Source organism: Aquarana catesbeiana, linkage group LG02 (genome assembly GCF_042186555.1).
Source record: "Aquarana catesbeiana isolate 2022-GZ linkage group LG02, ASM4218655v1, whole genome shotgun sequence".
Taxonomy (NCBI): domain Eukaryota; kingdom Metazoa; phylum Chordata; class Amphibia; order Anura; family Ranidae; genus Aquarana; species Aquarana catesbeiana.
This window is the reverse complement of record NC_133325.1, coordinates 718,780,167-718,792,462: the sequence shown is the minus strand read 5'-3', so window position 1 is coordinate 718,792,462 and position 12,296 is coordinate 718,780,167. Positions and strand designations below refer to the sequence as shown.

The 12,296-nt window shown below is 42.5% G+C and overlaps 1 pseudogene; it reads left to right on the top strand.

Annotated features, from left to right (window-relative positions):
• Positions 1-789: 789 nt before the first annotated feature.
• Positions 790-1,443, top strand: LOC141130087 (SUMO-conjugating enzyme UBC9 pseudogene; annotated as a pseudogene).
• Positions 1,444-12,296: the final 10,853 nt, after the last annotated feature.

The window sequence follows — 12,296 nt, the reverse complement described above, 5'->3', positions numbered from 1 at the left end:
TTTGCTGCCTGGAGGGGGGGGCGGCGCCCAGGCGCCCCCTATGGACGGGCCGCCACTGATGAGGTGCCATGTTGAGCTTCCAGTGACCAGTATGAGAGAGTGAGAGCGATAACACCAAATTTAAAACACCTGCTCCCCATTCACACCTGAGACCTTGTAACACTAAAGAGTCACATGACACCGGGGAGGGAAAATGGCTAATTGGGCCCAATTTGGTCATTTTCACTTAGGGGTGTACTCACTTTTGTTGCCAGTGGTTTAGACATTAATGGCTGTGTGTTGGGTTATGTTGAGGGGACAGTCAATTTACAATGTTATACAAGCTGTACACTCACTACTTTACATTGAAGCAAAGGGGTTTATTTACTAAAGGCAAATCCACTTTGCACTACAAGTGCACTGCAAGTGCACTTGGAAGTGCAGTCGCTGTAGATCTGAGGGGGACATGCAAAGAAAATAAAAAAATAGCATTTTTGCTTGTACATGATTGGATGATATAATCAGCAGAGCTTCCCCTCATTTTAGATCTTCCCCTCAGATCTTAAGTGACTGCACTTCCAAGTGCACTTGCAATGCACTTGCAGTGCAAAGTGGATTTGCCTTTAGTAAATCAACCCCAAAGTGTTATTTCTTCGGTGTTGTCACATGAAAAGATATAATAAAATATTTACAAATATGTGAGGGGTGTACTCACTTTTGTCAGATACTGTATATTAATACACCACCAGAAATGTAGTAGAAACTGTACACACTGTATTAGATATTGAGTACTCTGCCAGAAGTGTATTAGAAACAGTACACAGTGGAGGAAAACTTTAGCGGCTTTGTCCTGAGACAAAGAGCAGAGCGCACCGCCGAGCCCGGATTGTCAGGGGGTGAAGCTGTATCAGGAACCCAAATTATGTCTGGCATAGCCCTGAGCAAACTTGCGCAGGAGAGGAAAGCTTGGAGAAAAGACCATCCTTTTGGTTTAGTGGCAGTTCCAACAAAAAATCCAGATGGCACAATGAACTTGATGAACTGGGAATGTGCCATTCCAGGCAAGAAATGGACCCCTTGGGAAGGAGGATTATTTAAACTTCGGATGCTGTTTAAGGATGATTATCCCTCCTCGCCTCCGAAATGTAAATTTGAGCCTCCTTTATTCCACCCACACGTTTATCCTTCAGGCACAGTGTGTCTGTCAATCTTAGAAGAAGATAAGGATTGGAGGCCAACAATCACAATTAAACAGATCTTGTTAGGAATACAAGAACTTCTAAATGAACCAAATGTACAAGATCCAGCTCAAGCAGAGGCATACGCAATTTACTGCCAAAACAGAGTTGAATATGAAAAAAGAGTCAGAGCACAAGCCAAGAAGTTTGCTCCATCATAAGCTTCAACCGTGTGGCATCTTACAATAAAAACTTTAAAAAAGAAAAAAAAAACAGAACAGAAAAAGGAAGGGATTGGTTTGGCAAGAACTTGTTTACAAAAACAACATTTTTTTGCAAAATTGAATGATGCTATATACAAAAAGTCACTTAGGGGAGGGGGTTATGTGTGCAATTTTCCATTTTCGCCACTTGTATAGAGTTCTAAATCTGCTGAATATTCCCCCCAGTTTTTTCATACAGGGTCTCTTTATTCCGTCTTTTTGTATTTTGATTGTTATGATGTGAAACTTGCTTTTATTTTAATATTGATGTCAGTATTTCAACTGCTGTAAAATTATAAAGTTTTATACTTCTATAAATCCACTAGTAATCTATCGTTTTTTCCTTTGCTATCCAATGCAGACATGCTCTAAAATGTTTACAACTATATCTAGCCTCTAACTGGCTGTAGTTAAAATAAAAAAAAAAAAACAGAATGCAATGTCATATTCCACCCCCTCCCTGCCCCTATATTTCCTTTTTAAGATTTTTCAATGACTAGGTTGCCATTCTCTGCAACCTAGCGCCTCAGACAGTCAGCAACTTGCTTCTGCATCACTTCCTTTGTGTTTATATGGCGTTCTGTCTGTGTTGCTGTTTAGATTAAATAGAAACAGTACACCACGGAATGCACTGTAGATATAGGCTACACTGGATGCGGAGTATGTATATATATATATATATATATATATATATATATATATATATATATATATATATATATACTAGACTGTATATATGTATTAATACACCACCAGAAGTGTAGTAGAAACTGTACACACTGTATTAGAAACTGTGTACACTGCCTGAAGTGTATTAGAAACAGTACACCACAGAATGCACTGTAGATATAGGCCACACTGGATGCAGAGTATATATATATATATATATATATATATATATATATATATATATATATATATATATATATAAAGGAATACAATGGATAGTGGCGCAGGTTATAGTATATAGCATGAGATCTGAGTCCATACAAGAGTCCTTTGAGCTATTAAGCTCTGTGTGAGGAAACCGTCTATGGAGACAGTGCAGCCTTGCAGGGGGAGCCGAAGCCGACTCCAAACATGTAGCGAGAAAAAAGCAGGAAGCAGGCGCCTCTTAGATAAGACTGTAGTAATTTAATAGACAAAACATTCACTTTAATCAGGCACAGTAACAGGTAAACCGATCTCCGTTCCAGCAGGGGGGATCACGTCCTGTGAATCCCTTCATGGAATTTTTACAGTTCACCTTGGACCAATGTAAGGGACTTTAATTGAAGACATGACCTGGTAAGGTCAATTATTCCATCCCTCGGGACTTTGAGTGAAATTGTGACCCGGTAAGGTCACATATTTCCATCCCTATTGTATTCAAGAGAGGGGGAGGGCAAGGGAGGTGGGACTTTAAATGAGGCATTTGGTTGCAAAAGAATAAAATTGGTGAACATAATTGAAATGTATTAATTGCCATAAAGTACAATTGGAATACATCATGTAAAAACACATAACCATAATAAAATGATACAATACAGTACATCTTAATCATAATTAGAATATCGCATGATATGGCAAACAATAGCCTCCAGAGTGCACCAATAACGCATTTGGGTTTATTGTATAATAAAAGTTAATGCCTGCAAAAACCTCTGGCCTCATTGATTCAGAAACATGGTATTCAATATTGGCTGGTACGGTAATATATATATTTTCATCAGAAACATGGTAATTGGCAGCTCTACGCTGGAGGGCCACTCATCAGGAGCAAGCACTTAATGTAACTATGGGTAAGAAAATTAATATAAGGTTAATAAGTATGAGCAATACAAAAATGGATAGGGGTAGGGCTGAGAACCCCCATACCACTTATGGCTTAATGCACTCAGGTTCATGTGGTGGTGATATGGTTCCGGGTAGTGCAAGCCATCTGAAAGTGCTCCCAACTGGGAGCTGGGGTGGGTATCCCAGCAGGGTCGCCCAACAGGCATCAATCAGGGCAGATATAGGACCAGAAGGCAACCTGAGTGTGAAATGAATATTTAGGAAGGTGAACCAGGGTGTTCACGTTGGAAGATGGTAACATGCATAGGTGAATAGAGGAACCATGATAAGTAAGGGAGTAGGTGATGAATTGGCAGCCAAAGGTGATGGGATAGCAAGTGAATAGAAAAAAAATACAGCCGAGGCCAGTGGAGAAGTGAAGGTAAAACAATGGGCATGGTGAGGATATACCTGTGATGGAAAAAACAACAACTGATTGATGCCTGCTGGGTGACCCTGCTGGGATACCCAGCCCAGCTCCCGGTTGGGAGCACTTTCAGATGGCTTGCACTACCCGGCAACATATCACCACCACATGAACCTAAGTGAGTTAAGCCATAAGTGGTATGAGGGTTCTCAGCGCTACCCCTATCCATTTTTGTATTGCTCATACTTATTAACCTTATATTCATTTTCTTACCCATAGTTACATCAAGTGCTTGCTCCTGACGAGTGGCCCTCCAGCCATGAAACGCGTAGAGCTACCAATTACCATGTTTCTTATGAGAATATATATATTACCGTACCAGCCAATATTGAATACCATGTTTCTGGATCAATGAGGCCAGAGGTTTTTGCTGGCATTAACTTTTATTATGCAATTAACCCAAATGCGTTATTGGTGCACTCTGGAGGTTATTGTTTGCCATATCATGCAATATTCTAATTATGATTAAGATGTACTGTATTACCCCTTGTATCATTTTATTATGGTTATATATTTTTACGTGATGTATTCCAATTGTACTTTATAGCAATTAATACATTCCAATTATGTTCACCAATTTTATTCTTTTGCAACCACATGCCTCATTTAAAGTCCCTCCTCCCTTGCCCTTCCCCTCTCTTGGACCAATGTAAGTATGCATGTCTCATACCAAAGGGACCATTGTGCTAAACAACACTGTAGTAGTTGGCGCTACTACAGTGATAGCTGCTATCTTCCTGATCTGAGCAGCTTCCCTACTGCATACCAACCACAGGGAATCTCCTTCTCACTTGGCACTTGAGCTGAATGAAAAGTTACTAATTAGTAAGTATTACACAGTTGTTCTTATAAATATGTGTATTATGGGAAAGCAAGGGGCAGCTAAAACTTTAGAGTTTGGGGTACATGAGGGCTTCACATCTGAGCTCTCTTTTTGAAAATGTTGGTTGCCTGATTGTAATACTGGTCATCTTACTCAATACTTGCGTTACTAACCCACAACAACTATACAGTTCTCAGAAGAGGTTGGAAATTGCAGCCTTCGTACTTATCTCATGACAGGACTACTTTAAGTTTGAAGACCAAAAAGCAAGATAAATTAAATCAGCTTACAGTAAGTAAAAGCCAAATTACTTATTTTTTATATTCCATCTTAGAGTGGAGAAGATGAGGTTATTTAATTGCTCTTCTCTGACACTGCATTTGCATAAGTCTCTTTTAAAATGAACAGTTAATATGAGAAAGTGATGAGCCAGTGACCTATTGATCATCACAACATCAGAATGCTTTTCTAATGTGTACATACTTTAATAAATTAAAATAGCAATTTATCTTTACATTACATATCCAAGGAGCAATCGCAGTGATTGGAATCCAACTATAAAAGTAATGAACAAAGTAAAACTTAAGTATTAAAATATTGGTTACATGTAGGTTTGCACATTGATGCATCCTATATTCTTGCTGTGACCAGGCTTATATAAATTGCCTTGGTTACAATGAATTTGCTGATTGCTAGATATGCTGGATACCAGCTGTTGATTATTGTCACAGAATTGTAATAACCGGATATTATGTATATTCAAAACAATAAATGCTTAATCTGTGGATCAGAGCTCAGAACCAGTTTTTATGGTTCTCTGGAAAAAGCATTGTATTCTATATTATTTGGGATCCTTACATTGCTTCCCAAAAAGCTACACATAGAGGGTTATTTATGAAAGGCAAATCCACTTTGCACTACAAGTGCAAACTACAAGTGCACTTCTGAGGGGAAGATCTGAAATGAGGGAAAGCTCTGCTGATTCTATTATCCAATCATGTGCAGGCTCAAATGCTGTTTTTTATCTTCCTTGCATGTCTCCCTCGGATCTACAGCGACTGCACTTTGAAGTGCACTTTCAGTGCAATTTCAAGTGCACTTTGCACTTGTAGTTTGCACTTGCAGTGCAAAGTGGATTTGCCTTTCGTAAATAACCACCATAGTTCTAAGTAGGGATAAGCTTAGTGTTCAACCTGACCATTAGTGCTGACTTAACATTGAAATGTTAGACGTTCCTTATTAGGGCTTTGAGGGCTGTGACGTCATAAGGGGCGGGGTCATCGGGTGACATCACCCGGTGACCACGCCCCATGCCTATATAAGTCATTGCGCACCGTGCACATGGCATTACAGCAGGAGAGAGTGTCGTGTCAACATCGGAAGAAGAGAAGAGGGAAGGAGACGATGGAGAAGACTGGGCCACTGCTAGCAAAAGAGCGGGCAAAAGAGCAGAAGATAGCGGAGGAACCTGGCAGAAGCTACCGGAGAGTGGGAGAAGAACCGGAGAGCAGGAGAAGAGGCCGGAGAAGTCGGAAGAGACCCCCCAAGTTGGAAGAGACCCCCGGAGCTGCCTAATAAATTACTTTAAAAACCCTGCGGCCCCCTACCCCAAAGCACCTTTCCCCATGTTGATGAGGACAAGGACCTCTTCCTGACAACCCTTGCCGTTGTCGGGGTCTGCGGGCAGGGGGGCTTATCAGAATCTGGGAGCCCCCTTTAATAAGGGGGCCCCCAGATCCCAACCCCCCACCCTATGTGAATGAGTATGGGGTACATCGTACCCCTACCCATTCACCTAGGAAACAAAAGCTTCAATAAAAAAACACATTAGACAGGTTTTTAAAGTAATTTATTAGGCAGCTCCGGGGGTCTCTTCTGACTTGGGGGGCTTCTTCTGACTTCTCTGCTCTCTCCTCCCAGTCTCCGGTTCTTCTCCCGCTCTCCAGTGTCTTCTGCCGGGCTCCTCTGCTATCTTCTGCTCTTTTGCCCACTCTTTTGCTAGCGTTGGCACGGTCTTCACCGTCGTCTTCTTCTCTCCGGTCTTCTTGACACAACGCTCTCTTCCGCTGTAATTTCGTGTGCACGTTGCGCAATGATGGGGCATGATGGGGCGGTGATGTCATAAGGGGCGGGGTCACCGGATGACATCACCCGGTGACCACGCCCCATTCCCATACAAGTCGTTGCGCACTGCGCACACGTCATTACAGAGCGTTGTGTCAACATCAGAAGATGACCAGAGGGAAGAAGACGACGGAGAGGACTGGGCCAACGCTAGAAAAAGATCGGGAAAAAGAGCAGAAGATAGCGAAGGAGCCAGGCAGAAGGCACCAGAGAGCGGGACAAGAACCGGAGAGTTCGGAGAAGAGACCGGAGAGTGCGGAGAAGTCGGAAGAGACCCCCGGAGCTGTCTAATAAATTATTTAAAAAACCTGTCTAGTGTGGGGTTTTTTTATTGACACTTTTTTTCCCCAGGTGAATGGGTAGGGGTATGATGTACCCCATACTCATTCACATAAGGTGGGGGGCCGGGATCTGGGGGCCCCCTTATTAAAGGGGGCTCCCGGATTCCGATAAGCCCCCCACCCGCAGCCCCTGACATCCAACAGCCAGGGTTGTCGGAAAGAGGCCCTTGTCCTCATCAACATGGGGACAAGGTACTTTGGGGTGGGAGGGCCGCAGGGCGCCCCCCTGCCCAAAAGAGCCCACCCCCATGTTGAGGGCATGCGGCCTGGTACGGTTCAGGAGGGGGGGTGCTCAGTCATCCCCACCCCTTTTCCTGACCGGCCAGGCTGCGTGCTCGAATAAGGGTCTAGTATGGATTTTGGGGGGACCCCCAAGGCCCAAGGGCCTGGTATGCTCTTGGAGGGGGAACCCATGCTGTTTTTTTATTTAAAATTTGGCGTGGAGTTCCCCCTCAAGATAATCAGAGCACAAGTCGCATGCCAAAGTCGGATCATGCAAGATGGCGATCCGACTTTAATCCGACTTCAATGATAGTCAATGGGCTGAAGTAGGATCAAAGTCGGACCAAAATAGTAGAGGGAGCATTTTCAAAGTCAGACTGACTTGTGTCGGACCAGTTAAGATGGCTCCCATAGGGAAACATTGATTTTCACACGCCATGCAACATGAGCTCCCAATGTTGGAGTGTTTGTCGCACCAGTGTAAACCCGGCCTAATAAGTTAACCCCGATGTGCCTGGACACATTGGCAAAAATAGAGGCATTAAAAAAAGAAAGGAAAATGGCTCTAAAAACGGTGTTCAACTGTTCATGTGTGTATAAGGCCTTCATACAAGATTCACCAAATGTTTAACCAAGATTTATACATTTTTACAATTGAAATCAATTAGAAAGATGTGTGATTCTTAGGTGAAAGCTACCTGAATTTTGTTTAAAATATTTACACAATTCTTTACATTTTAGACCCCTTATTATCGACTTTGCCTGCCAGTTTCAGACAGTAAGGATACTAGCAACCACATGGATAAAATCAGTAGTCCAGCCAGCTATGCAGCATGAATGTCTGAATGCAATTGTCTATGCTAAGTTCTTAATGCACTCCTTATACATTGCAGTTTACCTTTAATGGCAATACTAAAATTAGCAAAAGCGATTGCTACAGTCTAACCACATACATATTCTTATAAAATCTTTGCTGAAGAGCAGTACAATAGAACCTCTTCTATGTTTTAATACAGACATGTTAATCTTGCTTGGAAAAAAATAACATCCATTCTTCGGCTTTCCTGGCAGCTTTGCAGCTCTGAACAAGCTTTCACTTTAATGTGTGTGAAAGCGAACCAGGATTATTCAACTCAATTCTCTAAGTGATGCTCATAAATATATTTCTTAAGGCTATTATATTTCTAAACAGCCTATACCTTGAGGGCTTTCTGACACACAGGGAAGGCAGAGAGATGACAGCCCTGGAAGCAAAAATTGATACATTCCTTTGTAATGGTGCATTGTGTAACTTTCTCCTAACTCTTGCAATTTCTAAAATGAATTCATGTGGGAGTAAAGAGGGGCAAAGTGGCTTGACAAATTGCAGACAGCATATGTTCAAAGCCCCATATTATCAAATGAACAGCTAACTGCTGACGCTTCACCTTGATTTATGTCTCAAGTAAGTCATTGTGTGACTATCCCATCTACCTATATTCTGTAGAATGTGTCATTTTTGTCTAAATAGACTGCACTGCATATATGACAAAACGCACACATTATTTCCAAAATGCTTTATGTAGAAACATTTTTAAAGATTCATAGGCACATGTAAATGTAAGAGCTTTCCAAAGATACCAATCCCTCCACTGGCTTCCACTCACATAACAAATTAAATAAGAAATTTGAACAACAACTTACAAAGCCATCCACTTACAACTTACAAAGACATCCACAACTTGACCCCCAGCTACATCACTAACCTAGTCTCAAAATACCAACCTACTCATTCCTTTCGTTCCTCCCAAGACCTCTTGCTCTAGTTCCCTTGTCACCTACCGCCATGCTCACCTCCAGGACTTTTCCTGAGCCTTTCCTACCCTATGGATCTCCTTACCCCAACTTGTCTGACTATCTCCTACTCTGTTTTGCTTTTAGACGATCCCTGAAAAGCCTTCTCATCAGAGAAGCCTGTTCTGCCTCCACCTAACAATTTGTTACCCGTTTATTATATTTAAGATTTAATATCTCTCAGATAAGATTTGGGTTAAATGAGAGTTCTTTGACCATGAGTGAAAGTTTTAACCCAATAGCAACAATTTATTGGTAAGTCTAAACTAATACACAGCAATCTATATATTTGTACAGGAAGAGGGTAACAATCATGGATTACATGAAGGAATACAGAGTATAGTCCTTAAAACATTATTCTACAAACAGTAGGACAGAAAAGACATAAGGCAAACATATTTAGTTACAACTGTACAAGGCAGACATTTCATAGTTACCATGCTATGGCCCACAAAGGTTCCATTCGGGTGACCGCTCTACCAGAGAGTGAGCTTCTCCCCTCCCATCTAGTCTGTTTATATCATTACAGACTGGTGCTTCATTGGTTGGAATGGCATGGCTTTGATTGGTGGGCCTCCCTAATCCTGGTTAAGGATTGGCTAAATCTCCAATCCCTATACTTTGCATAAGTCAGCCCCCTTTAATGCAAATCCTTGGCACAGAATATATTGAGCCGGATATTTAATTTGTTGGTACCTGACCTTTCCAGAGACATTAAGTATTCACGAGGGACTGGACACCTTCACTGCATATCCAAACATGGGATCCTTTGAAGTGAATATGTGTAGAACAAAGAGGTTTGGGTCCCATGGTTTAGATACACAAGCTTAGGCACCAAATTGTCTGTATAACAGGGCCTTCTGGGACACTATATTACACCCCTACATTGATACAAAGCTAAATTAAATATATTCATATGTAATTACAATATTTTACAGCTATTGATGGAGATTTCACATAAACTCATAAGGCAAGAAACTGTACTTTTATTTTTTCCATCAAATCATGCAAGGAGATTTTTCGGGTACTGGGAAAAGGCACCCACCGCTTCACTAAAATTGTGTTATTGGTGAATTGCTGAATGATGGGAATAGTCATTAAAGCAAATCTTTCCACATGGGGACTGCCATTATGAACCTCCTTCTGAAGATATTAATTGTCTGGGTGGTACACTGACCAACATGCTTCAGAAAAAGGTTTGAGCCACTGAGCTGGAAGAAGTACAGTATACCTATTAGTAAAGTCAGATTTCCTTATTTACATGACTTGCTTCAGGTAAGGAATACAGAGTAGGGATGGGCTATATGTTCGAGTCGAACGTGAGTTCGACTCGAACATTGGCCGTTCGCCCGTTCGCCGAACAGTGAACAATTTGGGGTGTTTGCTGCAAATTCAAAAAGCCGTGGAACACCCTTTAAAAGTCTATGGAGGAAATCTAAAGTGCTAATTTTAAAGGTTAATATGCAAGTTATTGTCATAAAAAGTGTTTGGGGCCCGGGTACTCCCCAGGGGACATGTATCAATGCAAAAAAAAGTTTAAAAAACGGCTGTTTTTTTGGGAGCAGTGATTTTAATAATGCTTAAAGTGAAACATTCCTTTAAATTTCGTACCTGGGGGGTGTCTATAGTATGCCTGCAAAGTAGCGCATGTTTCCCGTGTTTATAACAGTCCGAGAGCAAAATGACATTTCTAAAGGAAAAAAAGTCATTTAAAAGTGCTAGTGCTGGCTATTAATGAATTGTCGGTCCCGACAATACACATAATAAAAGTCATTGAAAGTCATAGAAAAATAAAATGCGTGGGGGTCCCCCAAAATTCCATTACCAGGCCCCTTTAGGTCTGGTATGGATATTAAGGGGAACTCCACACCAAAATGTAAAAAAAAATGGCGTGGGGTTCCCCCCAAAAATCCATATCAGACCCTTATCTGAGCACACAACCTGGCAGGCCGCAGGAAAAGAGGGGGGATGAGAGAGTCCCCCCCCTCCTGAACCGTACCAGGCCACATGCCCTCAACATGGGGAGGATGTCCCCATGTTGATGGGGACAAGGGCCTCATCCCCACAACCCTTGCCCGGTGGTTGTGGGGGTCTGCGGGCGGGGGGCTTATCGGAGTCTTGAAGCCAGACACCCAGATCCCGGCCCCCCTATGTGAATTGGTAAGGGGTACATTGTACCCCTACCATTTCACAAAAAGAAAGTGTCAAAATGTTAAAAAAAACACAGGAGATGGCTTGGGACAAGTCCTTTATTAAAAATAAAAAAATTAAAAATAAAAAAGAGATTCCGGCGATGTAATCCAATAAATCTATGCTCCTACTCCAGCAATGTAATCCAATTCTCGATCTCCAGTGACTCCAGCGAGGAACACGCACAGGATCCTGCCTCCACCGGAGGCACCCAGCCAATGACGCGGCACCAGCTTGACAGCTCTTATGTAGCTGAGGGCGGAGCCACCCATTACGTGACCTCATCCCCCTCTGACAAAGGGGAAACGTTAGGGTTTCCCAGTGACGCAGGATTCTCGTTGCATCAGAGGGGGGCAGGGTCACCCGTACACGTCACTGGGAAACCCAGGTGTTTCCCCTTGTCAGAGGGGGATGGGGTCATGTGACGGGTGGCCCCGCCCTCAGCTACATAAGAGCTGTCAAGCTGGCGCCGTGTCATTGGCTGGGTGCCTTCGGTGGAGGCAGGATCCTGTGCGTGTTCCTCGCTGGAGTCGCTGGAGATCATCCATCGCTGGAGATCGTGAATTGGATTACATCGCTGGAGTAAAAGCATGGATTTATTGAATTACATCACTGGAATATCTTTTTTATTTTTTTATTTTTAATAAAGGACTTGTCCCAAGCCATCTCCTGTAGTTTTTTAACATTTTGATACTTTCTTTTTGTGAAATGGTAGGGGTACAATGTACCCCTTACAAATTCACATGGGGGGCTGGGATCTGGGTGTCCCCTTTGTTAAAGGGGGCTTCCAGATTCTGATAAGCATTGTGGGGATGAGGCCCTTGTCCCCATCAACATGGGGACATCCTCCCCATATTGAGGGCATGTGGCCTGGTAAGGTTCAGGAGGGGGGGCGCTCCCTCGCCCCCCTTCTTTTCCTGCGTGCTCGGATAATGTTCTGTTGTGGATTAATGGGGGAACCCCACACCATTTTTTTTTAATTTGGTGCTGAGTTCCCCTTAAAATCTGGTATGGATTTTTGGGGGGGACCCCATGCCATTTTTTTTTTAAATTTGGTGCACAGTTCCCCTTAATATCCATACCAGACCTGAAGGGCCTGGT